Source organism: Oncorhynchus masou, chromosome 29, assembly GCF_036934945.1.
Source record: "Oncorhynchus masou masou isolate Uvic2021 chromosome 29, UVic_Omas_1.1, whole genome shotgun sequence".
Lineage (NCBI taxonomy): Eukaryota > Metazoa > Chordata > Actinopteri > Salmoniformes > Salmonidae > Oncorhynchus > Oncorhynchus masou.
Window position 1 is genome coordinate 10,693,130 of NC_088240.1, and position 24,000 is coordinate 10,717,129.

At 47.2% G+C, this 24,000-nt stretch overlaps 1 protein-coding gene across 1 annotated transcript in view; it reads right to left on the bottom strand.

The window, feature by feature from the left end:
- Positions 1-24,000, bottom strand: part of LOC135518975 (diacylglycerol kinase eta-like) — a 156,854-nt gene that overhangs the window by 94,663 nt on the left and 38,191 nt on the right.

A 24,000-nucleotide genomic window follows, 5' to 3' on the forward strand; every position in this document is an offset into this window, starting at 1 on the left:
CTCTCTCTCTCTCTCTCTCTCTGTCTGCCCCCTAACACTCCCTCTGTTTTGAGTATGATGCCAGGTGACAGGCTGAGCCTTGGTAAAGGCTGATAGCCCATCGCCCCACTTCCTCCTCCTCTCTTCCTTCGCTCTGTCCCTCTCTCCGCGCTGAGGGAGGAAAGGAGAGCCTCCCAGGGGACACAGACAGAAAGAGACAACCCTTTAGACACACCGACAGAAAGACATGACAGACAAAAATAAATGAGACAGAAAGACATGAGACAGAAAGACATGACAGACAGAAAGACATGAGACAGAAAGACAAAACAGACAGAAAGACAGAGACAGAAAGACATGAGACAGAAAGACATGAGACAGAAAGACATGACAGACAGAAAGACATGAGACAGAAAGACATGAGACAGAAAGACAAAACAGACAGAAAGACATGAGAAAGAAAGACATGAGACAGAAAGACAAAACAGACAGAAAGACATGAGACAGAAAGACATGAGACAGAAAGACATGAGACAGAAAGACAAAACAGACAGAAAGACATGAGACAGAAAGACATGAGACAGAAAGACATGAGACAGAAAGACATGAGACAGAAAGACAAAACAGACAGAAAGACATGAGACAGAAATACATGAGACAGGAAAACATGAGACAGAAAGACATGAGACAGAAAGACATGAGACAGAAAGACAAAACAGACAGAAAGACATGAGACAGAAAGACATGAGACAGAAAGACATGAGAAAGAAATACATGAGACAGAAAGACAAAACAGACAGAAAGACATGAGACAGAAAGACATGAGAAAGAAAGACATGAGACAGAAATACATGACAGAAATACATGAGACAGAAAGACATGAGACAGAAAGACATGAGACAGAAAGACATGAGACAGAAAGACATGAGACAGAAAGAGACAAAACCCTTTCAGCATTCATCACATCTTCATCATGGATTATCTCTCCTTACTCTTCTTGTCTTACCTTCCTTTCATTTCAGAAATCCTTCACATGTTGTTCTCTCAGGTAGTTAGAGTGGGTGTTAACATGGCTGACATTGATTCAGAATGGAGACATGAGACAGAAAGACAGGAACACCTTCTAACAAAGCACAACACCACAAAATTTTTCAGATCTCATCGAAAGTGCTTCTCATGAGACCCTGTTCTAAATCCCTCCTTCCCAGTGCTTCTCATGAGACAGTGCCTCTCATGAGACTTCTCAGAAAGTTCCACCCCTCCTTCCCAGATCGACCCCTCCTTCCCAGTGCTTCGCAAAATCCCTCCTTCCCTGTGCTTCTCATCGCATCCTTCCCTGAGACAGAAAGTGCTTCGCACAGTTCTACAATCCCTCCTTCCCTGATCGCTCCCTCCCTGTTCCAAGACCAGTGAGACAGACCAATCCAGTGCCTCTCAGACAGAAAGTGCTTCTCATCGCTCCGTCCCTGTTCCAAAGAAATACAGTGCCTCTCAGACAATCCCTCCTTCCCAGAAAGACAAAATCAGACAGAAATCCCCTCTTCCCTGTGCTTCTCATCGCTCCCTCCCTGTTCATGAATCCCTCCTTCCCTGTGCTTCAGAAAGTGCTTCTCATCATCGTCCCTGTTCTAAAGTGCTTCTCATCACTCCCTCCCTGACAGTGCTTCTCAATACATGACCAACCCCCCTTCCCTGTGCTTCTCATCACTCCCTCCCTGTTCTACAAAGTGCTTCTCAACTCCCTCCCTGTTCCACCCCTCCTTCCCAGTGCATCTCATCGCTCCGTCCCTGTTCCACCCCTCCTTCCCAGTGCTTCTCATCGACATGAGTTCTACCAATCCCTCCCTCCCTGTGCTTCTCATCGCTCCGTCCCTGTTCTACCAATCCCTCCTTCCCTGTGCTTCTCATCGACCAATCCCTCCTTCCCTGTGCTTCTCATCGCTCCGTCCCTGTTCTACCAATCCCCCTTCCCTGTGCTTCTCATCGCTCCCTCCCTGTTCTACCAATCCCTCCTTCCCCGTGCTTCTCATCACTCCCTCCTGTTCCACCCTCCTTCCCAGTGCTTCAGCATTCCGTCCCTGTTCCACCCCTCCTTCCCTGTGCTTCTCATCGCTCCGATTTCCACCCTCCTTCCCAGTGCTTCTCTTCCACCCCTCCTTCCCTGTGCTTCTCATCGCTCCGTCCCTGTTCCACCCCTCCTTCCCAGTGCTTGTTCCACCCCTCCTTCCCAGTGCATCTCATTCCTTCCCTGTGCTTCTCATCGCTCCGTCCCTGTTCTGCCAATCCCTCCTTCCCTGTGCTTCTCATCGCTCCGTCCCTGTTCTACCAATCCCCCTTCCCTGTGCTTCTCATCGCTCCCTCCCTGTTCTACCAATCCCTCCTTCCCCGTGCTTCTCATCACTCCCTCCCTGTTCCACCCCTCCTTCCCAGTGCTTCGCACGCTCCGTCCCTGTTCTACCAATCCCTCCTTCCCAGTGCTTCTCATCGCTCCGTCCCTGTTCCACCCCTCCTTCCCAGTGCCTCTCATCGCTCCGTCCCTGTTCTACCAATCCCTCCTTCCCAGTGCTTCTCATCGCTCCGTCCCTGTTCCACCCCTCCTTCCCAGTGCCTCTCATCGCTCCGTCCCTGTTCCACCCTCCTTCCCAGTGCTTCGCATCGGTTCTACCAATCCCTCCTTCCCTGTGCTTCTCATCGCTCCGTCCCTGTTCTACCAATCCCTCCTTCCCTGTGCTTCTCATCGCTGACCCTGTTCTACCAATCCCTCCTTCCCTGTGCTTCGCATCGCTCCCTCCCTGTTCTACCAATCCCTCCTTCCCTGTGCTTCTCATCGCAACACAGTGCACCAATCCCTCCTTCCCAGTGCCTCTCATCGCTCCGTCCCTGTTCTACCAATCCCCTCTTCCCAGTGCTTCTCATCGCTCCGTCCCTGTTCCACCCCTCATTCCCAGTGCTTCGCATCGCTCCCTCCCTGTTCTACCAATCCCTCCTTCCCAGTGCCTCTCATCGCTCCGTCCCTGTTCTACCATCCCTCCTTCCCAGTGCTTCTCATCGCTCCGTCCCTGTTCCACCCCTCCTTCCCAGTGCTTCTCATCGCTCCCTCCCTGTTCTACCAATCCCTCCTTCCCTGTGCTTCTCATCGCTCCGTCCCTGTTCTACCAATCCCCTCTTCCCTGTGCTTCTCATCGCTCCCTCCCTGTTCTACCAATCCCTCCTTCCCTGTGCTTCTCATCGCTCCGTCCCTGTTCTACCAATCCCTCCTTCCCTGTGCTTCTCATCGCTCCGTCCCTGTTCTACCAATCCCCCTTCCCTGTGCTTCCATCCCCCTCCCTGTTCCCAATCCCTCCTTCCCTGTGCTTCTCATCGCTCCCTCCCTGTTCTACCAACCCCCCTTCCCTGTGCTTCTCATCACTCCCTCCCTGTTCCAAATCCCTCCTTCCCTGTGCTTCTCATCACTCCCTCCCTGTTCCACCCTCCCTCCCTGTGCATCTCATCGCTCCGTCCCTGTTCCACCCCTCCTTCCCAGTGCTTCACATCGCTCCGTCCCTGTTCTACCAATCCCTCCTTCCCTGTGCTTCTCATCGCTCCGTCCCTGTTCCACCCCTCCTTCCCTGTGCTTCTCATCGCTCCGTCCCTGTTCTACAATCCCTCCTTCCCTGTGCCCTGTGTCCCTGTTCTACCAATCCCCCCTTCCCTGTGCTCCACCCCTCCCTGTTCTACCAATCCCTCCTTCCCCGTGCTTCTCATCACTCCCTCCCTGTTCCACCCCTCCTTCCCAGTGCTTCGCATCGCTCCGTCCCTGTTCCACCCCTTCCCTGTGCTTCTCATCGCTCCGTCCCTGTTCCACCCCTCCTTCCCTGTGCTTCTCATCACTCCCTCCCTGTTCCACCCCTCCCTCCCTGTGCTTCTCATCGCTCCGTCCCTGTTCCACCCCTCCCTCCCTGTGCTTCTCATCGCTCCGTCCCTGTTCCACCCCTCCCTCCCTGTGCTTCTCATCGCTCCCTCCCTGTTCTACCAATCCCTCCTTCCCTGTGCTTCTCATCGCTCCGTCCCTGTTCTACCAATCCCTCCTTCCCTGTGCTTCTCATCGCTCCGTCCCTGTTCTACCAATCCCCCCTTCCCTGTGCTTCTCATCGCTCCCTCCCTGTTCTACCAATCCCTCCTTCCCCGTGCTTCTCATCACTCCCTCCCTGTTCCACCCCTCCTTCCTTCCAGTGCTTCTCATCGCTCCGTCCCTGTTCTACCAACCCCCTTCCCTGTGCTTCTCATCGCTCCCTCCCTGTTCTACCAATCCCTCCTTCCCTGTGCTTCTCATCACTCCCTCCCTGTTCCACCCCTCCTTCCCAGTGCTTCGCATCGCTCCGTCCCTGTTCTACCAATCCCTCCTTCCCTGTGCTTCTCATCGCTCCGTCCCTGTTCTAACAATCCCCCTTCCCTGTGCTTCTCATCGCTCCCTCCCTGTTCTACCAATCCCTCCTTCCCTGTGCTTCTCATCGCTCCGTCCCTTTTCTAACAATCCCCCATTCCCTGTGCTTCTCATCGCTCCCTCCCTGTTCTACCAATCCCTCCCTCCCTGTGCTTCTCATCACTCCGTCCCTGTTCCACCCCTCCCTCCATGTGCTTCCTGTTCCACCCCTCCCTCCCTGTGCTTCTCATCGCTCCCTCCCTGTTCCACCCCTCCCACCCTGTGCTTCTCATCGCTCCGTCCCTGTTCTACCAATCCCTCCTTCCCTGTGCTTCTCATCGCTCCGTCACTGTTCTACCAATCCCCCTTCCCTGTGCTTCTCATCGCTCCCTCCCTGTTCTACCAATCCCTCCTTCCCTGTGCTTCTCATCACTCCGTCACTGTTCTACCAATCCCCCTTCCCTGTGCTTCTCATCGTCCCCCTGTTCTACCAATCCCTCCTTCCCTGTGCTTCTCATCGCTCCGTCACTGTTCTACCAATCCCCCCTTCCCTGTGCTTCTCATCGTCCGCCCCTGTTCTACCAATCCCTCCTTCCCAGTGCTTCTCATCGCTCCGTCCCTGTTCTACCAATCCCTCCTTCCCTGTGCTTCTCATCGCTCTGTCCCTGTTCTACCAATCCCCCCTTCCCTGTGCTTCTCATCGCTCCCTCCCTGTTCTACCAATCCCTCCTTCCCTGTGCTTCTCATCACTCCCTTCCTGTTCCACCCCTCCTTCCCTGTGCTTCTCATCGCTCCGTCCCTGTTCCACCCCTCCTTCCCAGTGCTTCTCATCGCTCCGTCCCTGTTCTACCAATCCCTCCTTCCCTGTGCTTCTCATCGCTCCGTCCCTGTTCTACCAATCCCTCCTTCCCTGTGCTTCTCATCGCTCCGTCCCTGTTCTACCAATCCCCCCTTCCCTGTGCTTCTCATCACTCCCTCCCTGTTCCACCCCTCCTTCCCATGTGCCCTTTCCACCCCTCCTTCCCTGTGCTTCTCATCGCTCCGTCCCTGTTCCACCCCTCCTTCCCAGTGCTTCTCATCGCTCCCTCCCTGTTCTACCAATCCCTCCCTCCCTGTGCTTCTCATCACTCACTACATGTTCCAACCCTCCCTTCCATCTCAGCAGCTGTGTACAGGTCTGTCTGCCCTGTGGACCAGCAGCACATGAGGCTCTGAGCCTATTACCCGCTGTGGAAACATAGCCATTAGCTCACAGACAGCAGCCAGATACACACATGGCAGTGTGTGTGTGTGTGTGTGTGTGTGTGTGTGTGTGTGTGTGTGTGTGTGTGTGTGTGTGTTTGTGTGTGAGTGTGTGTGTGTGTGTGAATGCAGCATACGTAACACGCTCATATCACTGTATGAAGCAGATAAACCCCATCTGTTCAAACACAGTCTCCCACACACTATTGTACTGGTGCTGAATTTTCTGTATGAAATCGACAGTAGCACCATTATCATATAATAAAGACTACCACTGACGCCGTTTGTCAGCCATATTGTCTTCTTCATTAGGATACATGGACAGATACAGCTTCACTGTTTCAGTGCAGATAAAATCTCTTTTTGATGTGTTGTGACCAACGTGTTGTCGTATATTTTGGGGGGATTTGTATCATTTGATTTACACAACAAGCCTACCACTTTGAAAATGCAAAATATTTGTTATTGTGAAACAAACGAGAAATAAGAACTTGAGCGTGCATAACTATTCATCCTCTCCAAGTCTATACTTTGTTGAGCCATCTTTTGCAGCAATTACAGTTGCAAGTCTCTTGGGGTATGTCTCTATAAGCTTGGCACATCTAGACACTGGGATTTTTGCCCATTCTTCAAGGCAAAACTTCTCCAACTCCTTCAAGTTGGATGGGTTCTGCTGGTGTACAGCAATCTCTAAGTCATACCACAGATTCTCAATTGGATTGAGGTCTGGGCTTTGACTAGGCCATTCCGAGACATTTAATGTTTCCCCTTAAACCACTTGAGTGTTGCTTTAGCAGTATGCTTAGGGTCATTGTCCTGCTGGAAGGTGAACCTCCGTCCCAGTCTCAAATCTCTGGAAAACTGAAACAGGTTTCCCTCAAGAATTTCCCTGTATTTAGCGCCATGCATCATTCCTTCAATTCTGATCAGTGTCCTAGTCCCTGCCGATGAAAAGCATCCCCACAGCATGATGTTGCCACCACCATGCTTCACCGTGGGTTGGTATTCTCGGGGTGATGAGGCGTCTTGGGTGTGCACCAGATATGGTGTTTTCCTTGATGGCCAAAAAGCTCAATTTTAGTCTCATCTGACCAGAGTACCTTCTTCCATAGGTTTGAAGATCTCAATGCCTTTTGGTGAACACAAACATGAGAAATTCTTTTTCTGGCCACTCTTATGTAAATCCCAGCTCTGTGGAGTGTACAGCTTAAAGTGGTCCTATGGACAGATACTCCAATCTCATTTTTGGAGCATTGCAACTCCTTCAGGGTTATGGTTTGGTTTCTTTGTTGCCTCTCTGATTAATGCCCCATCTGCACTGGGATTTTTGCCCCTTCTTCAAGGCAAAACTTGTGGTGTCATATTCTTTCAGTTTTTTTGATAATGGGTTTAATGGTGCTCAATCTCTAAGATATTCCAAGTTTCTCATATATTTTTATAACCCAACCCTGATCTGTACTTCTCCACAACATTGTCCCTGACATTTAATGTTTCCCCTTCATTGTGCCACTTTGTGGTGCCCCTTGCTTAGTGGTGTTGCAGACTCTTGTGCCTTTCAGAACAGGTGTATATATACTGACATCATGTGACAGATCACGTGACACTTAGATTACACACAGGTGGACTTTATTTAACTAATTATGTGACTTCTGTAATTGGTCATTGGTTGCACCAGATCATATTTAAGGGCTTCGTAGCAAAGGGAGTGAATTCATATGGACGCACGACTTTTCCTTTTTTATTTTGTATAATCTTTTGAAACAAGTAATTTTTAAAATTTCACTGGTATGTCCATTACATGAAGTCCAAATGAAAATCTATTTAAATAACAGGTTATAATGCAACAAAATAGGAAACATGCCAAGGGAGGTGAATACTTTTGCAAGGCACTGTACAGAGGCCCTCTGCATGTTTGATAGATAAAAGACAAACCTGCGCACATCTTAATGTCATTGCCCACTCTCCGTCTGCTAAATGACTTAAATGTAAATGTAAATGTGTGTGTGTTTGTGTGTGTGTGTGTGTGTCACACCCTGACCTTAGAGATCCTTTTTATGTCTCAATTTGGTTTGGTCAGTGTGTGATTTGGGGTGAGTATTCTATGTACTATTATTTGTATTTCTATGTTTTGGTCGGGTAGGATTCTCAATCAGGGACAGCTGTCTATCGTTGTCTCTGATTGAGAACCATACTTAGGTAGCCCTTTTCCCACCTGTCTTTGTGGGAGGTTGACTTTGTTTATGGCACACAGCCTTAAGCTTCACGGTTTGTTTGGTAGTGTTTATTGTTTTGATCAGTGTCTTTTCTAAATAAAATAATATGTACGCTCACCAAGCTGCACCTTGGTCCAGTTCTTTCAACGACTGTGACAGTGTGTGTGTCTTGTTCGCTGGTAAACTACCATGAAACATATGGTCAATCACCTGATTAAAGAATGAGGATCAAAGTCTGATCAGTCAATACGACCACGTTAACATGAAGACCTGATCAGTCAATCAAACATTTCAATTGTTGTTGAGCCTCCCGGGTGGCGCAGTGGTTAAGGGCGCTGTACTGTAGCGCCAGCTGTGCCATCAGAGGCTCTGGGTTCGCGCCCAGGCTCTGTTGTGACCGGGAGGTCCGTGGGGTGACGCACAATTGGCGTCGTCCGGGTTAGGGAGGGCTTGGTCGGTAGGGATGTCCTTGTCTCATCGCGCGACTCCTGTGGCGGGACGGGTGCAGTGCGCGCTAACCAAGGTTGCCAGGTGCATGGTGTTTCCTCCGGCACATTGGTGCAGCTGGCTTCCGGGTTGGATGTGCGCTGTGTTAAGAAGCAGTGCGGCTGGTTGGGTTGTATATTTTATTGAAAAATACAACTTAGCTTTAATTAATAAATGAACAAATTCAAACTTTTTGGGAGCAGAGGCTGATCCTGGGCCTAACATCTATGGACTTTAAGATTAATATTTTTTATCTGATTATGGCCCAAACAAAAAGGAGACACCCATCCATTTCCACTCCTCTGCCCCCTCACCCTCTACCACCCATAGCACCTTCTACCTCGCCCTGCTCCATGTCTCCATGTCTAAGGCTGCGTTTACACAGGCAGCCCAATTCTAACCCTTTTTTCCACACTAATTAGTCTTTTGACCAATCAGATCAGTTCCTTTTCCAATAATTAGGAAATATATACGAATTTGGCAGCCTGTGTGAACACAGTCGAATAGCTAATCATATTAGTATCCATCCTCTCCCTCGCTATGAAACTCAAGACAACTCCCAAACCATCCAAAGGAAAAAAACATTTAAAATGCACCACAACAACACAGTACAAGCCAGCCCCAGAGCAGGATAGCCAGAACACAAGACCTCTGAAACTGAGTAGTGTATTATACATTATACAATAATGTACAGTATTATCTATGGTCATACAATATTATTTGTTTCACGTTTATTTGTCAGGGACGATGTACAAATGTTATACATTCTACCTTATATAGATGGACAACTAATTTTCCTCTCCAGTCCCCATAACAGTGTACATATTCATTATATTAGCCTAAGTGATTACTAAAGCTGACAGTAGAGGGTTAGAGTCTCAATGTTTAATCAGTAACTCTATTCCCTTGCTACGATTGCGTGTGTCCTTCCCTCTCGAGTCGAACCCCTTAGCTACAAATCACCTTGCTAAGGCTACAGTGACCTGATGCTGCAGGGTTACATGGAGTGTGTGCGCACGTGTGTGTGTGTGTGTCTGTGTGTGTGTGTGTGTCTGTGTGCGTGTGCGTGTGTGTGTCTTTGTGCGTGAATGTGTGTGTGTCTGTGTGTGTGTGTGTGTGTGTGTGTGTGTGTGTGTGTGTGTGTGTCTGTGTGTGTCTGTGTGTGTGTGTGTATGTCTGTGTGTGTATGTCTGTGTGTGCGTGCGTGTGTGCGTGCGTGCGTGCGTGTGTGTGTGCGCGCGTGCGTGTGTGCGTGCGTGTGTGCGTGCGTGCGTGTGTGTGTGCGCGCGTGCGTGCGTGTGCGCGTGCGTGTGTGCGTGTGTGTGTGCGTGTGTGTGTGCGTGAGTGTGTGTGTGTGTGTGTGCGTGTGTGTGGCTTCTGTCATCCATGATCCTACAGCAGAACAACACTCCTCCGTATCAGGCGGATGCAGCTACGGAAGCACTAGACCGGCCTGAGGCTGCACTAGACCGGCCTGAGGCTGCACTAGACCGGCCTGAGGCTGCACTAGACCGGCCTGAGGCTGCACTAGACCGGCCTGAGGCTGCACTAGACCGGCCTGAGGCTGCACTAGACCGGCCTGAGGCTGCACTAGACCGGCCTGAGGCTGCACTAGACCGGCCTGAGGCTGCACTAGACCTGCCTGAGGCTGCACTAGACCGGCCTGAGGCTGCACTAGACCGGCCTGAGGCTGCACTAGACCTGCCCGAGGCTGCACTAGACCGGCCCGAGGCTGCACTAGACCGGCCCGAGGCTGCACTAGACCGGCCCGAGGCTGCACTAGACCGGCCCGAGGCTGCACTAGACCGGCCCGAGGCTGCACTAGACCGGCCCGAGGCTGCACTAGACCTGCCCGAGGCTGCACTAGACCGGCCCGAGGCTGCACTAGACCGGCCCGAGGCTGCACTAGACCGGCCCGAGGCTGCACTAGACCGGCCTCAGGCTGCACTAGACCGCCCGAGGCTGCACCTGAGGCCGGCCCCTGAGGCTGCACTAGACCCTGAGGCCCGAGGCTGCACTAGACCGGCCCGAGGCTGCACTAGACCGGCCCGAGGCTGCACTAGACCTGCCCGAGGCTGCACTAGACCTGCCCGAGGCTGCACTAGACCTGCCACTCGACCGGCCTGAGGCTGCACCTGAGGCCTGCCGGCCTGAGGCTGCACTAGACCGGCCCGAGGCTGCACTAGACCGGCCTGAGGCTGCACTAGACCGGCCTGAGGCTGCACTAGACCGGCTGCACTAGACCGGCCCCGTAGCACTCACTTCCATCATCATGAAGTGCTTTGAGAGACTAGTCAAGGACCATATCACCTCCACCCTACCTGACACCCTAGACCCACTCCAATTTGCTTACTGCTCAAATAGGTCCACAGACGATGCAATCTCAACCACACTGCACACTGCCCTAACCCATCTGGACAAGAGGAATACCTATGTGAGAATGCTGTTCATCGACTACAGCTCGGCATTCAACACCATAGTACCCTCCAAGCTCGTCATCAAGCTCGAGACCCTGGGTCTCGACCCCGCCCTGTGCAACTGGGTACTGGACTTCCTGACGGGCCGCCCCCAGGTGGTGAGGGTAGGTAACAACATCTCCTCCCCGCTGATCCTCAACACTGGGGCCCCACAAGGGTGCGTTCTGAGCCCTCTCCTGTACTCCCTGTTCACCCACGACTGCGTGGCCACGCACGCCTCCAACTCAATCATCAAGTTTGCGGACGACACAACAGTGGTAGGCTTGATTACCAACAACGACGAGACGGCCTACAGGGAGGAGGTGAGGGCCCTCGGAGTGTGGTGTCAGGAAAATAACCTCACACTCAATGTCAACAAAACTAAGGAGATGATTGTGGACTTCAGGAAACAGCAGAGGGAACACCCCCTATCCACATCGATGGAACAGTAGTGGAGAGAGTAGCAAGTTTTAAGTTCCTCGGCATACACATCACAGACAAACTGAATTGGTCCACTCACACAGACAGCATCGTGAAGAAGGCGCAGCAGCGCCTCTTCAACCTCAGGAGGCTGAAGAAATTCGGCTTGCCACCAAAAGCACTCACAAACTTCTACAGATGCACAATCGAGAGCATCCTGGCGGGCTGTATCACCGCCTGGTACGGCAACTGCTCCTCCCTCAACCGTAAGGCTCTCCAGAGGGTAGTGAGGTCTGCACAACGCATCACCGGGGGCAAACTACCTGCCCTCCAGGACACCTACACCACCCGATGTTACAGGAAGGCCATAAAGATCATCAAGGACATCAACCACCCGAGCCACTGCCTGTTCACCCCGCTATCATCCAGAAGGCGAGGTCAGTACAGGTGCATCAAAGCTGGGACCGAGAGACTGAAAAACAGCTTCTATCTCAAGGCCATCAGACTGTTAAACAGCCACCACTAACATTGAGTGGCTGCTGCCAACACACTGACACTGACTCAACTCCAGCCACTTTAATAATGGGAATTGATGGGAAATGATGTAAATATATCACTAGCCACTTTAAACAATGCTACCTTATATAATGTTACTTACCCTACATTATTCATCTCATATGCATATGTATATACTGTACTCTATATCATCGACTGCATCCTTATGTAATACATGTATCACTAGCCACTATGCCACTTTGCCACTTTGCCACTATGCCACTTTGTTTACATACTCATCTCATATGTATATACTGTACTCGATACCATCTACTGTATCTTGCCTATGCTGCTCTGTACCATCACTCATTCATACATCCATATGTACATATTCTTTATCCCCTTACACTGTGTATAAGACAGTAGTTTAGGAATTGTTAGATAGATTACTTGTTGGTTATTACTGCATTGTCGGAACTAGAAGCACAAGCATTTCGCTACACTCGTATTAACATCTGCTAACCATGTGTATGTGACAAATAAAATTTGATTTGATTTTGATTTGATTTTAATTCTTTGCTCTTGTTTTTCTTAACAGGATGTCGGTGGGCGGAGCCAGGAGGGTAGTCGGTGGAATGGGACACACCTGGGCTCGGGTGTGTCCTGGGATAAATACACCTTTCCCCAGTGCATCGAAGAGACTCTCTCCATGTCGTCACACTGTTGTTTGTGGTTGTGGCAATTTAAGGCTTTGTTTTGTGTTAATTTGTTTTGGCACCTCTCAACACCATCTATGGACACATCCACACACTTACACAACTGACTACACACACACAATTGTACTTGTATATAGTTTACTTTGTTTAATAAATGTTTTATCTCCATGTTGTCTTCCTCTTTGTTGTGGGCCATGAGACGGTTTGTGACAAGTGGGGTCTCATCTGGATCATAAGGTTGATTCCTAGACATTTTGGTGTATGATGGTTTAGTGCTAATTGGGAGGCGCTTTAGTTGACATTCACTCCCTAGTCTTAAAAGTGTTAGGTATTGTGCCTTTGAGACGTATCTGTGATTTTTGGTTGTCTGGTGATGTCATCAAGTAGGTGTGTTGCCTGGAAAAGTGTCGCAGTAGGCCTAATTCTAGTGGTAAAATAACTGCTAAGTGTATTTTGTTTGGGAGAAAATGTGGAGTTCGTGTTAAACTCTGTAGGTGTTTTTTTGGTACAGCTTTATTGAATTCACTTTTTTGGTAGGACCAGGGTTGTTTGCCTTTGTTTAGTAAACTTGCCACTGCTATGGATAGTTGGTTGTGTGCTGTCTTGGAGAGTGTAACATTGGTTAGTTTCTTGCTCTCCTCGCTGTTGGGACATGGGTCGGAGGTGAGTACAATCGACTGTGTACCTCAGTGGGAGATTGTTATTGTTATTGCCATTTGCTACCCTGAGATACAGCCTTTCTTTTCCCTTGTTTGGCTTATTGATGTGTTCCACTTTAATGTTGCAGTGTGTGTTGACTGCTAAAGCGCAGGAAGCATATTCAGCTCTTGGTGTAGTTGACAGTGTCAGTTATGAGAAGGTTAAAATGGCTGTGTTGTAGGTTTATGATTTACGGTTCCTGAGGCTTACCGCCAACGATTTAGAAGTTTAGAAAGGGCTGACCAACAGACTCGTGTTGAGTCTGTGTGAGAGTTCTCTTCACAGTTTAATCGCTGGGGTTCCACCTCTGCGGTTATGTGATCTGATTATGCAAGAGCAATTTAAGGGCACAATCTCTTATCGAATCGCCACGTACATTAACGAACGCAAAGCGAAGACTGTCTCTGAAGCTGTGGTTTTGGTGGACGAGTATGTTTTGACTCACAAAAGTGGCTTTGGAGATCCCTGCATTCGGAGTGAGTGGGGGCATTTGGAGAGATTTGGGCCTTGCCTACCGAGACACTCTGGTTCACGGGCAGAGCTTCATTCATCTAGGGTTGAGCCTGGCTCCCGTGGTAAAGCTGACTTCAGTCAAGAGTGTCACTACTGTCAGGGTACAGATCATAAACGAATGTCCTGTTCTCAGAGCTAAGGGTAAATTCAGTACTTGCGCAAACGTTAAAACCTAAGCCCACAGCGTAAACTGTTTGGTCTCAATCCCAGGTGCATCTGAAAGTCCCAATTAATCCAGATTATTTACCTTTCATTACGGAGGTTTTTGTTTCTCTTTTAGGAAGTAACGACCCAGTGCCTGTGATGATCCTGAGGGACACAGGTGCCCCTGAGTCATTTGTGTTAGAGTCTGTGTTAGCCTTCTCTGCTGAGACTGATTCTGGGAATAGAGTTCTAATTAGGGGAATTGGTTTGAACTCTCTGTCAGTTCCATTGTATAAACTGATGTTGGATTATGAACTGGTGAAAGGCGAGGTTGTGTTAGGGGCGCATCCATCGTTGACTATTGAAGGTATCGATGTTATCCTTGGGAATAACTTGGCTGGTGAGCGTGTATGGCCTGTCCTGTCACCATCTCTAGTGGTTTCCACTAAGCCGTCATTTGTAGGGATTCCCAATGAGAACACACAGCGTTTCCCCAGAGGTGTTCTCTGCATGCGCAGTGACGCGTTCCATGAGCCATGGCAATCTGGACTTGCGCCTGCTAACGATGTTACAAAGAAATCTGTCACTACTTTCCCATATCTGTGCCCAACTTCGATATAATCAAGGATCAATGGGCTGACCCTCATTAGAAGAGTTGAGTAACTAAATTGTACCTGGGGAACAGTTGGGAGACGTCGTCCATGGTTATTTTCTCCAGGATGTTGGCTTGATGAAAAAGTGGGGGCCTCATAGTTGTTTTGTGGGGGAGGCTATTAATCAGGTTGTTGTACCAGTTAAGATTTGTGAGTTGGTGTTAACTTTCCACAACGATGTTGCTGGACATGTGGGTGTGAAAACCTACAATTGCATACTGACATTTATTTTGGCCTCGGTTAAAGAGGGATGTTATTAATAGTTTCATCAACCTGTCACACCAGTAAATGAACAGGTCAACTGAATCAAGCTATTAAGCCGTTACCACTTTCCTATTCCCGTAGTCAGCCTTTTAAGTATCTGATTGTTGAATGTATTGGTCCTCTGCCTCGCTCTAAGAATGGTAGTAGTTATCTGTTCACTGTGATGTGTCAGACCACTAGGTTTCCTGCTGCCTATTCTCTCCGGTCTATCACAACTAAGTCTGTGCTAAAAGCTTTTACTCAGTTTCTCGCTGTTCTGAATCCCTAAGGTTAGTCAGTGACCAATGATCTAATTTCACCTCTAATCTGTTTGGTCAGGTTCTCCAACAGGTCCATATTAACACAATTTGGCTAGTGCCTATCACGCGCAGAGTCAAGGACAGCTGGGACATTTCCTTCTAACACTTAAGTCTTTGTTGAGAGCTTATTGTTCGGAGATGGATAAGGATTGGGAGGAGGGGTTGCCATGGTTACTGTTAGCCACCAGGGAGGTTTCACAGGAGAGCACAGGTTTCAGTCTAAATGACTTACTGTTCGGACATTGTGTGTGTGGGCTTCTAGCGGTGCTCCAGGATGACTGGAAGTCTCCCAAGCCACCCTGTTATCTTATGTGTGTGATTTCCGGCGAAGCCTGAATGCCGCTGGCGAGATGGCTAAAGAGAAGCTATCGTCTTCACCGAGGAGGAATATTTGGCGCAGGTCCTAATCCAGGCACTTGTCATCTCCCGTCTGGATTACTGTAACTCGCTGTTGGCTGGGCTCCCTGCCTGTGCCATTAAACCCCTACAACTCATCCAGAACGCCGCAGCCCGTCTGGTGTTCAACCTTCCCAAGTTCTCTCACGTCACCCCGCTCCTCCGCTGACTGGCTTCCAGTTGAAGCTTCCGCTACAAGACCATGGTGCTTGCCTACGGAGCTGTGAGGGGAACGGCACCGCAGTACCTCCAGGCTCTGATCAGGCCCTACACCCAAACAAGGGCACTGCGTTCATCCACCTCTGGCCTGCTCGCCTCCCTACCACTGAGGAAGTACAGTTCCCGCTCAGCCCAGTCAAAACTGTTCGCTGCTCTGGCCCCCCAATGGTGGAACAAACTCCCTCACGATGCCAGGACAGCAGAGTCAATCACCACCTTCCGGAGACACCTGAAACCCCACCTCTTCAAGGAATACCTAGGATAGGATAAGTAATCCTTCTCCCCCCCCCTTAAATGATTTAGATGCACTATTGTAAAGTGGCTGTTCCACTGGATGTCAGAAGGTGAATTCACCAATTTGTAAGTCGCTCTGGATAAGAGCGTCTGCTAAATGACTTAAATGTAAATGTAAATGATTTGATCGCCGAGCTGAGCCTCGCCACTTTAGTTCAGGTGACCAGGTTCTTGCTGTGCTGCCAATTGTTGATTCTCCTTTTCAAGCCAAATTTCAAGGTCCATATACGGTTGTGCGCCAGTGCACTGAGCAAAACGATCTAGTTGCCACTCCGGAACAGAGGAAAGCGCACCAACTGTGCCATGTCAAACTGCTAAAACCCTGTTACGCACGTTCCTCTGGGACCGTAGAGTCCGCAGAGTACGGTAAAACCTGTTATTTTGGCCGGGTACTGTTACATCGCTGAGTTCTTTTTGTCATTCTATGTCTGCATGGTGAGGAGGACGTCTTTGGTCCCGACGATTGCATACTGCAGCGTAGATTGAAAAATTCTGAGTCACTGGATGTTTTGGATAGCCTTCTCGATCATCTACCTGCTGATAGGCGAGACGAGTTAGTTGATCTGATTCAGAGTTTTCCAGATTTGTTTTCTGATATACTGTTGTATGAAAAAGTTTGGGCACCCTTGACATTTTCCATGATTTCCATTTATAAATAATTGGATTGTTTGGGTCAGCAATTTCATTTTGATCTATCAAATAACTGATGGACACAGTAATATTTCAGAAGTGAAATGAGGTTTATTGGATTAACAGAAAATGTGCAATATGCGTCAAAACAAAATTAGACAGGTGCATAAATTTGGGCACCCCAATAGAAAAAAAAATCACATCAATATTTAGTAGAGGCTCCTTTTGCTAAAATAACAGCCTCTAGATGCTTCCCGTAGCCTCTAATGAGTGTCTTGATTCTGGATGAAGGTATTTTGGACCATTCCTCCTTACAAAACATCTCCAGTTCAGTTAGGTTTGATGGTTGCCGAGCATGGACAGCCCGCTTCAAATCAACCCACAGATTCTCAATGATATTCAGGTCTGGGGACTGGGATGGCCATTCCAGAACATTGTACTTGTTCCTCTGCATAAATGACCGGGTAGATTTTGAGCAGTGTTTTGGGTCGTTGTCTTGTTGAAATATCCAGCCCCGGTGTAACTTCAACTTTGTGACTGATTCTTCAACATTAGTCCCAAGAATCTGCTGATATTGAGTGGAATCCATGCAACCCTCAACTTTAACAAGATTCCCAGTACCGGCACTGGCCACACAGCATGATGGAACCCCAAATGTTACTGAGGGTAGCAAGAGTTTTTCTTGGAACGCTGTGTTCTTTTGCCGCCATGCATAACATCCCTTATTATGACCAAATAACTCACTCTTTGTTTCATCAGTCCACAGCACCTTAATCCAAAATGAAGCTGGCTTGTCCAAATGTGCGTTTGCATACCTCAAGCGACTGTTTGTGGCATGTGTGCAGAAAAGGCTTCTTCCTCGTCAATCTCCCATACAGCTTCTCCTTGTGCAAAGTGCACTGAAGTGTTGAACGATGCACAGTGACACCATCTGCAGCAAGATGATGTTGTAGGTCTTTGGAGGTGGTCTGGGGGCTGTTTTTGACCGTTCTCACCATCCTTTGCCTTTGCCTCTCCGATATTTTACTTGGCCTGCCACTTCTGGCCTTAACAAGAACTGTGCCTGTGTTCTTCCATTTCCTCACTATGTTCCTCACTGTGGACACTGACAGCTTAAATCGCTGCGATAGCTTTTTGTAGCCTTCCTCTAAACCATCATGTTGAACAATCTTTGTTTTCAGGTAATTTGAGAGTTGTTTTGAGGCCCGCATGTTGCCACTCTTCAGAGGAGAGTCAAAGAGAACAACAACTTGCAATTGGCCACCTTAAATACCTTTTCTCATGATCATGATTGGATGCACTTGTCTATGAAGTTCAAGGCTTAATGAGCTCACCAAACCAATTGTGTGTTCCAATTAATCAGTGCTAAGTAGTTACAGGTATTCAAATCAACAGAATGACAAGGGTGCCCACATTTTTACATAGCCTATTTTTCACACCTGATTTAATTTCATACAACTTAATATTGCTACACAAAAATCTTTGTCTGGACAATACCCCAGTACTCAGCTTTTATTAGAAAATGAATGGCATGCCACTGTGATCATTTTCTGTGACGACAGAGTAAATTATTATGCAGCTTCAGAGGGGTGCCCAAACGTTTCCATACGACTGTACCTCCACGTATAAACTTAACAGAACACAATATTGACTTAGGGGATGCAGACCCCATCCATCAGTGGTTCAATAGAGTTTCTGGAGAGACACTTTAGTTGTCTAGTCCTATTGATTGGTGTGACCCGTTTCTCACTCGCGTTGTCACTGAGTGTATATGCATGTTGTCCGCGTGACCGGACACTGTTTCTTTTAGTGTATTTTCTATTATCCTGTTCTGTCGCGCCTGTCATCTGTTTCCTGTTGTCCTTGTTTTTTTCTTTCCTCTTGAAGGTTGCTTCCTGTGTGCAAAGGTCGCGGAGGTCGGCGGAGGACGGGTTCAGCTGGGCCGTGGAGGACCGTTAACAAGGGCAGTACTTTGTTTGTGTTTATGTATGTTTGGTTGGTGTGGTGTCTTGGGGTCCTTGGTGGTCCCTGGATATATTGGAATGTCTGCCGTATTTTTTCTGTCGTTTTCCTTAATATGATATCTGTGGGTGGAGCCAGGGAGGGTCGTCAGCGGAATGGGACACACCTGGGCTCGGATATGTCCCGGGGATAAATACACCTTTCCCTCATACATCGACGAGACTCTCTCCACGCAGTCACACTGTTGTTTCTGTTTGTGGCAATTTTAAGCTTTTTTTTTGTGGCCATTTGTTTTGGCACCTCTCAACACCCTCATTATCACCATCTATGAACACATCCTCTCACGTACATTACTGACTGCACATACCATTGTTACTTGTATGTAGTTTACTTTGTTTAATAAATATGTTTGTTATTTCTTTATCTCTGCGTTATCCTCCTCTTTGTTACGGGCTACGAGCCGGTTCATAGCACGCTGATATTTTTCTCGGCCACAAAAAGAGGCTTAAATACTAAAGCAAAGCAATTGGCTAGGTACTGCTCTGTTTCAGCTGTTTTGGGCAGTTTTTTAACTCTATCAAATCATTTCTGGGTAACAATTAAGTACCTTACTGTGATTGTTTTCAATTCAAATGGTCAAAAAATAAACAAATAGCTTGTAAACAGGCAGTCTAAAACTCCATCCCACCAAAACAGGCTAGAATTGCACAAGAGCCCTTCTTTTCAAACCGCTCTTACACTGAAAGGGAAGTATCATAATCTTCACAATTTCACAGTATTATTCCAACATCATAGTGTGGAAATATATATAAACTTAGGGAAATCAGGTTTTTGAATGCACTGGGCCTTTAAGTGTCCATGCAGTCAAAGACATTTGACTTTTTTTTAAAAATCTTTTTTGAATGTAATGTGATTTGTTGATTCAAATAAAGTATTTATAGTGTGTGTGTGGAGGGCGGCGGGGATGTTCAGGATGGTTGCCGAGGGAAACTGGACTGTGTTTGGAAACTCTCCAGTCCCCTGATGAGCCACCTCAGGTGAAAGGGCAGATGGGGAGTGATTCGGTTTGGGAGTCTATGTCCTTCTGTGTATGTGTGTGTCTAATTTATTATCATATCAATTCATTTACCATGTTTGATCATTTCAATAAATATGCTTTCTTCTGCTAGAGTGGACAGGGTAGCCTCGTGGTTAGAGTGTTGGGCTAGTAAGCAAAAGGTAAACATTTGCAAGTTTGAATCCTCAAGCTGACAAGGTACAAATCTGTTGTTCTGCCCCAGAACAAGGCAGTTAACCCACTGTTTCTAGGCCGTCATTGAACATAAGAATTTGTTCTTAACTGACTTACCTAGTTAAATGAAGGTAAAAAAAATAACCCCACAGTTATCTCCAATGAACGTGGTGCTTCTGCTGCACTTTATCTAGAAAATCACATCTAGATTGGATTTTCATTGCTTGAACACGTTAAGAGTCATACAGTATATAACCTAACATTCAGCTTCTATGATGAGGAGCTTACACTGCTATCATCTATCTAAATGAGTTTTCAATTGCCTGGAGCTGAGATCACAGCATTATGGATTTGATTATCTGAATTGAATATCAAGGTGTTACCATATTCTATTCAGTAAGATGCAGATAAGATTACCACTTGCAGAAAAGCACGAACAGGACTACACATGCTGCTCATATAGGCACACACACACGAAGACACATCCAGTCATTGTGCATGTGTAGACGCTGTGCTAACTAATGAAGAGAACGCTATTACAACATACAATCAACAATCTGCATCAACAGCTAACACATACAACTGTTTGAGAAAATACACAATATAGCCAATATACACCATGTCCATGCCACTGAAAGGGTTAAGTTAGAGCACATTAACCTTCATAAAAAAGAAGTCACATTTGCAGTTTGACATGTGATAAGCTTAAATTTCACAAGTGAAACCATATTTGCACATGTATTCAATTTAGAGTTCACATGTTAACACCACCTTTTGGTAGAACAACATGTTTTCACCTTACATGAATTGCAGTTTTGCGTGTGAAATTGAATGTTTCTGTCACGCCCTGATGTGTTTCACTTGTCTTTGTGATTGTCCCCACCCCCCTCCAGGTGTCACCCATCTTCCCCATTATCCCCTGTGTATTTATTTCTGTGTTTTCTATCTCTCTGTTGCCAATTTGTCTTGTTTGTTCAAGCCGAGCAGGCCTTTGTGTCGCAGCGATTGCGGGTTCCATTTGCCCTTACTCGCATCTTCATGGTTTTTGACCCTTGCCTGTCCTGTCTACTGAGCCTGCCTGCTGTCCTGTACCTTGGACTCTACTTTGGATTGTCGAGCCCTGCCTGCCTTCACCTGTCGTTTTCCTGCCCCTTTTGTTACAATAGATATTGTTACTTCACACAGTCTGCACTTGGGTCTTATTTTGGTACCCGATAGTTTCGCATTTTAAAAAAATCACATGAAAATCTCCCTGTCACATGAAGAATTGCTAGTTCACATGAAATGCAATCATGTGAAATTTGAATTTGCAGGTAAACATGTAAAAAAAAAAATCCACAAGTAGATGTGAAAAAACTTCACCTAAATGTTTCATATGTGAAAAACTTCCACGTGATTGTTTTTCACCTTTGAACTTGCAATTCCACATGTGAAAGAGTTTTTCACATATGAAACTGCAAATTAGGTTTTAAATGTGATTGTTTTTCTTTTAGATTTTGCTGACCTTTTTTCCAGTTTCAAGCACATAGCACATCAAATTTGATTTGTCACATGTACCAAATAGAAACAGGTTACCTTACTGTGAAATGCTTAGTTTCAAGCCCTTAAACCACAATGCAGTTCAAGAAATAGAGTTAATAAAATATTTACTTAATAAGCTAATGTAAAAAAAATGTAATAAAATCACATAATTACATAATTATTAATTACATAATAACGAGGCTATATACAGAGGGTATAGGTGAGTCAAGGTAATTTGTAAAGTGACTATGCATAGATAATAAACATTGGGTGGCCATTTGATTAATTGTTCAGCAGTCTTATGTCTTGGAAGTAGAAGCAGTTAAGGAGCAAGGTTGTTCAGGCAGTTGTTCATTGTTCCCCGGTAGGCCGTCGTTGTAAATAAGAATTTGTTCTTAACTGATTTGCCTAGTTAAAAAAAATGTCAGGAAGCTTGGCCCCAGTGATGTACTGGGCAGTACGCACTACCCTCTGTAGTGCCTTACGGTCAGTTGCCATACCAGGCGGTGATGCAACCGGTCAGGATGCTCTCGATGGTACAGCTGTGCAATTGTTTTGAGGATATGGGGACCCATGCCAAATCTTTTCAGTCTCCTGAGGGGGAAAAGTTGTTGTCGTGCCTCTTCACTACTGTCTTGGTGTGCTAAGACCATGATAGTTCTTGGCGATGTAGACACCAAGGAACTTGAAACTCTACCTGCTCTCTATCCACACCATGTTAATGTGGGGCCTGTTCGGCCCTCCTTTTAGTTTTGTCCACGATCAGCTCCTTTGTCTTGATCACATTGAGAGAGAGGTTGTTGTCGTGGCACCACACTGCCAGGTCTTTGACCTCCCTATAGGCCGTCAGTCTCATCATTGTCGGTGATCAGGCATAAAAGGCATTTAGCTCGTCTGGTAGACTCGCGTCACTGGGCAGCTCACGGCAGGATTTCCCTTTGTAGTCCGTCAAATGTTTCAAGCCCTGCCACATCCGACGACCGTCAGAGCCAGTGCAGTAGGATTCAATCTTAGTCCTGTATTGACGCTTTGCCTGTTTGATGGTTCGTCTGAGGGCATAGTGGAATTTCTTAGAAGCTTCCGGATTAGTGTCCCTCTCCTTGAAAGCGGTAGCTCTGGACTTTAGCTCGTTGGGGATGTTGCCTGTAATCCATGGCTTCTGGTTGGGAAATGTATATACGGTCACTGTGGGGATGATGTTGTTGATACACTTATTGATGAAACCGGATCCACGTCCTCTGACCACTTCTTTACTGAGCGAGTCACTGGTACTTCCTTCTTTAGTTCTTGCTTGTAAGCAGGAATCAGGAGGCTAGAATTATGGACAGATTTGCCAAATGGAGGGAGAGTTTGAATGTGTCTCTGTGTGTGGAGTAAAGGTGGTCTATAGTTTTTTTCCCCTCTGATTGCACATGTGACATGAAGGTAGAATTGAGGTAAAACGGTTGTAAGTTTGCCTGCATTAAAGTCCCCGGCCACTAGGAGTGCCGCTTCTGGATGAGCATTTTCTTGTTTGTTTATGGCCTTATACAGCTCGTTGAGTGAGGTATTAGTGCCAACATCAGTTGGTGGTGGTAAATAGACAGCTACGAACAATATAGATGAGAACTCTCTTGGTAGATAGTGTGGTCTACAACTTATCATGAGAAAAAAATCACCTGATTTGTTTACATGTGCATTCGCACATGTCTGAGGTGTTTGTTTCATGTAATTTTTTAGGGACACCAATAATACAAAAGCTGACACAACCTCGTAGGGTTCTATCACCATGCTCCATATCTGTCCCTATAGTACACCAACCAATCTGCACAGACAACCGCAGCATCCTTCTGCTCACAGACAGACAGACAGACGAGCACCAGTATTCATTACCGCTAACTGCGTCTGAAAGCCGTGCTACAGTGCACTTACCATTCACCCCCCACACACACACACACACTCTCTCTCACTGGCTCTGTCTCTCACTCTCTCCTTCTCTGTGTGTGTGGTCTTGCTGAATGGTGAAGCCTGCTCTCCCCCTGCCGGTGAGAGAGAGAGTGTGTGTGTGTGTGTGTGTGTGTGTGTGTGTGTGTGTGTGTGTGTGTGTGTGTGTGTGTGTGTGTGTGTGTGTGTGTGTGTGTGTGTGTGTGTGTGTGTGTGTGTGTGTGTGTGTGTGTGTGTGTATGTGTGTGTGTGGGCGATGTGTGAGAGAGAGTGTGTGTCTCCTTCACTACAGCAGACCCTCCGCCGCTCGAGGAACAACCCACCAAACATATGGAGCAACAGTCTCTCCCTCTCTTTCAATTCAATTCAATGTAAGGTGTTTATTGACATGAGAAACATATGTTAAAGTTGCAGGTGAAGTAGATAATAAACAAATGAGAAATAAGTTTCAAAAGAATAAAGACATTTCAAACATCATATTATGTCTATATACAGTGTTGTAACGATGTGCAAATAGTTAAAGTACAGCACAAATATTGCTGCTGTGATTGCACACTGTGGTATTTCACCCAGTAGATATGAGAGTTTATTAAATTTGGATTTGTTTTGGAATTCTTTGTGGATCTGTGTAATCTGAGGGAAATATGTGTCTTTAATATGGTCATACATTAGGCAGGAGGTAAGGAAGTGCAGCTCGGTCTCCACCTCATTTTGTGGGCAGTGAGCACATAGCCTGTCCTCCAGGTCTGCCTACGGCGGCCTTTTCAATAGCAAGGCTATGCTCACTGAGTCTCTCTCTGATGCACGCGCACGCACGCACACACACACACACACACACACACA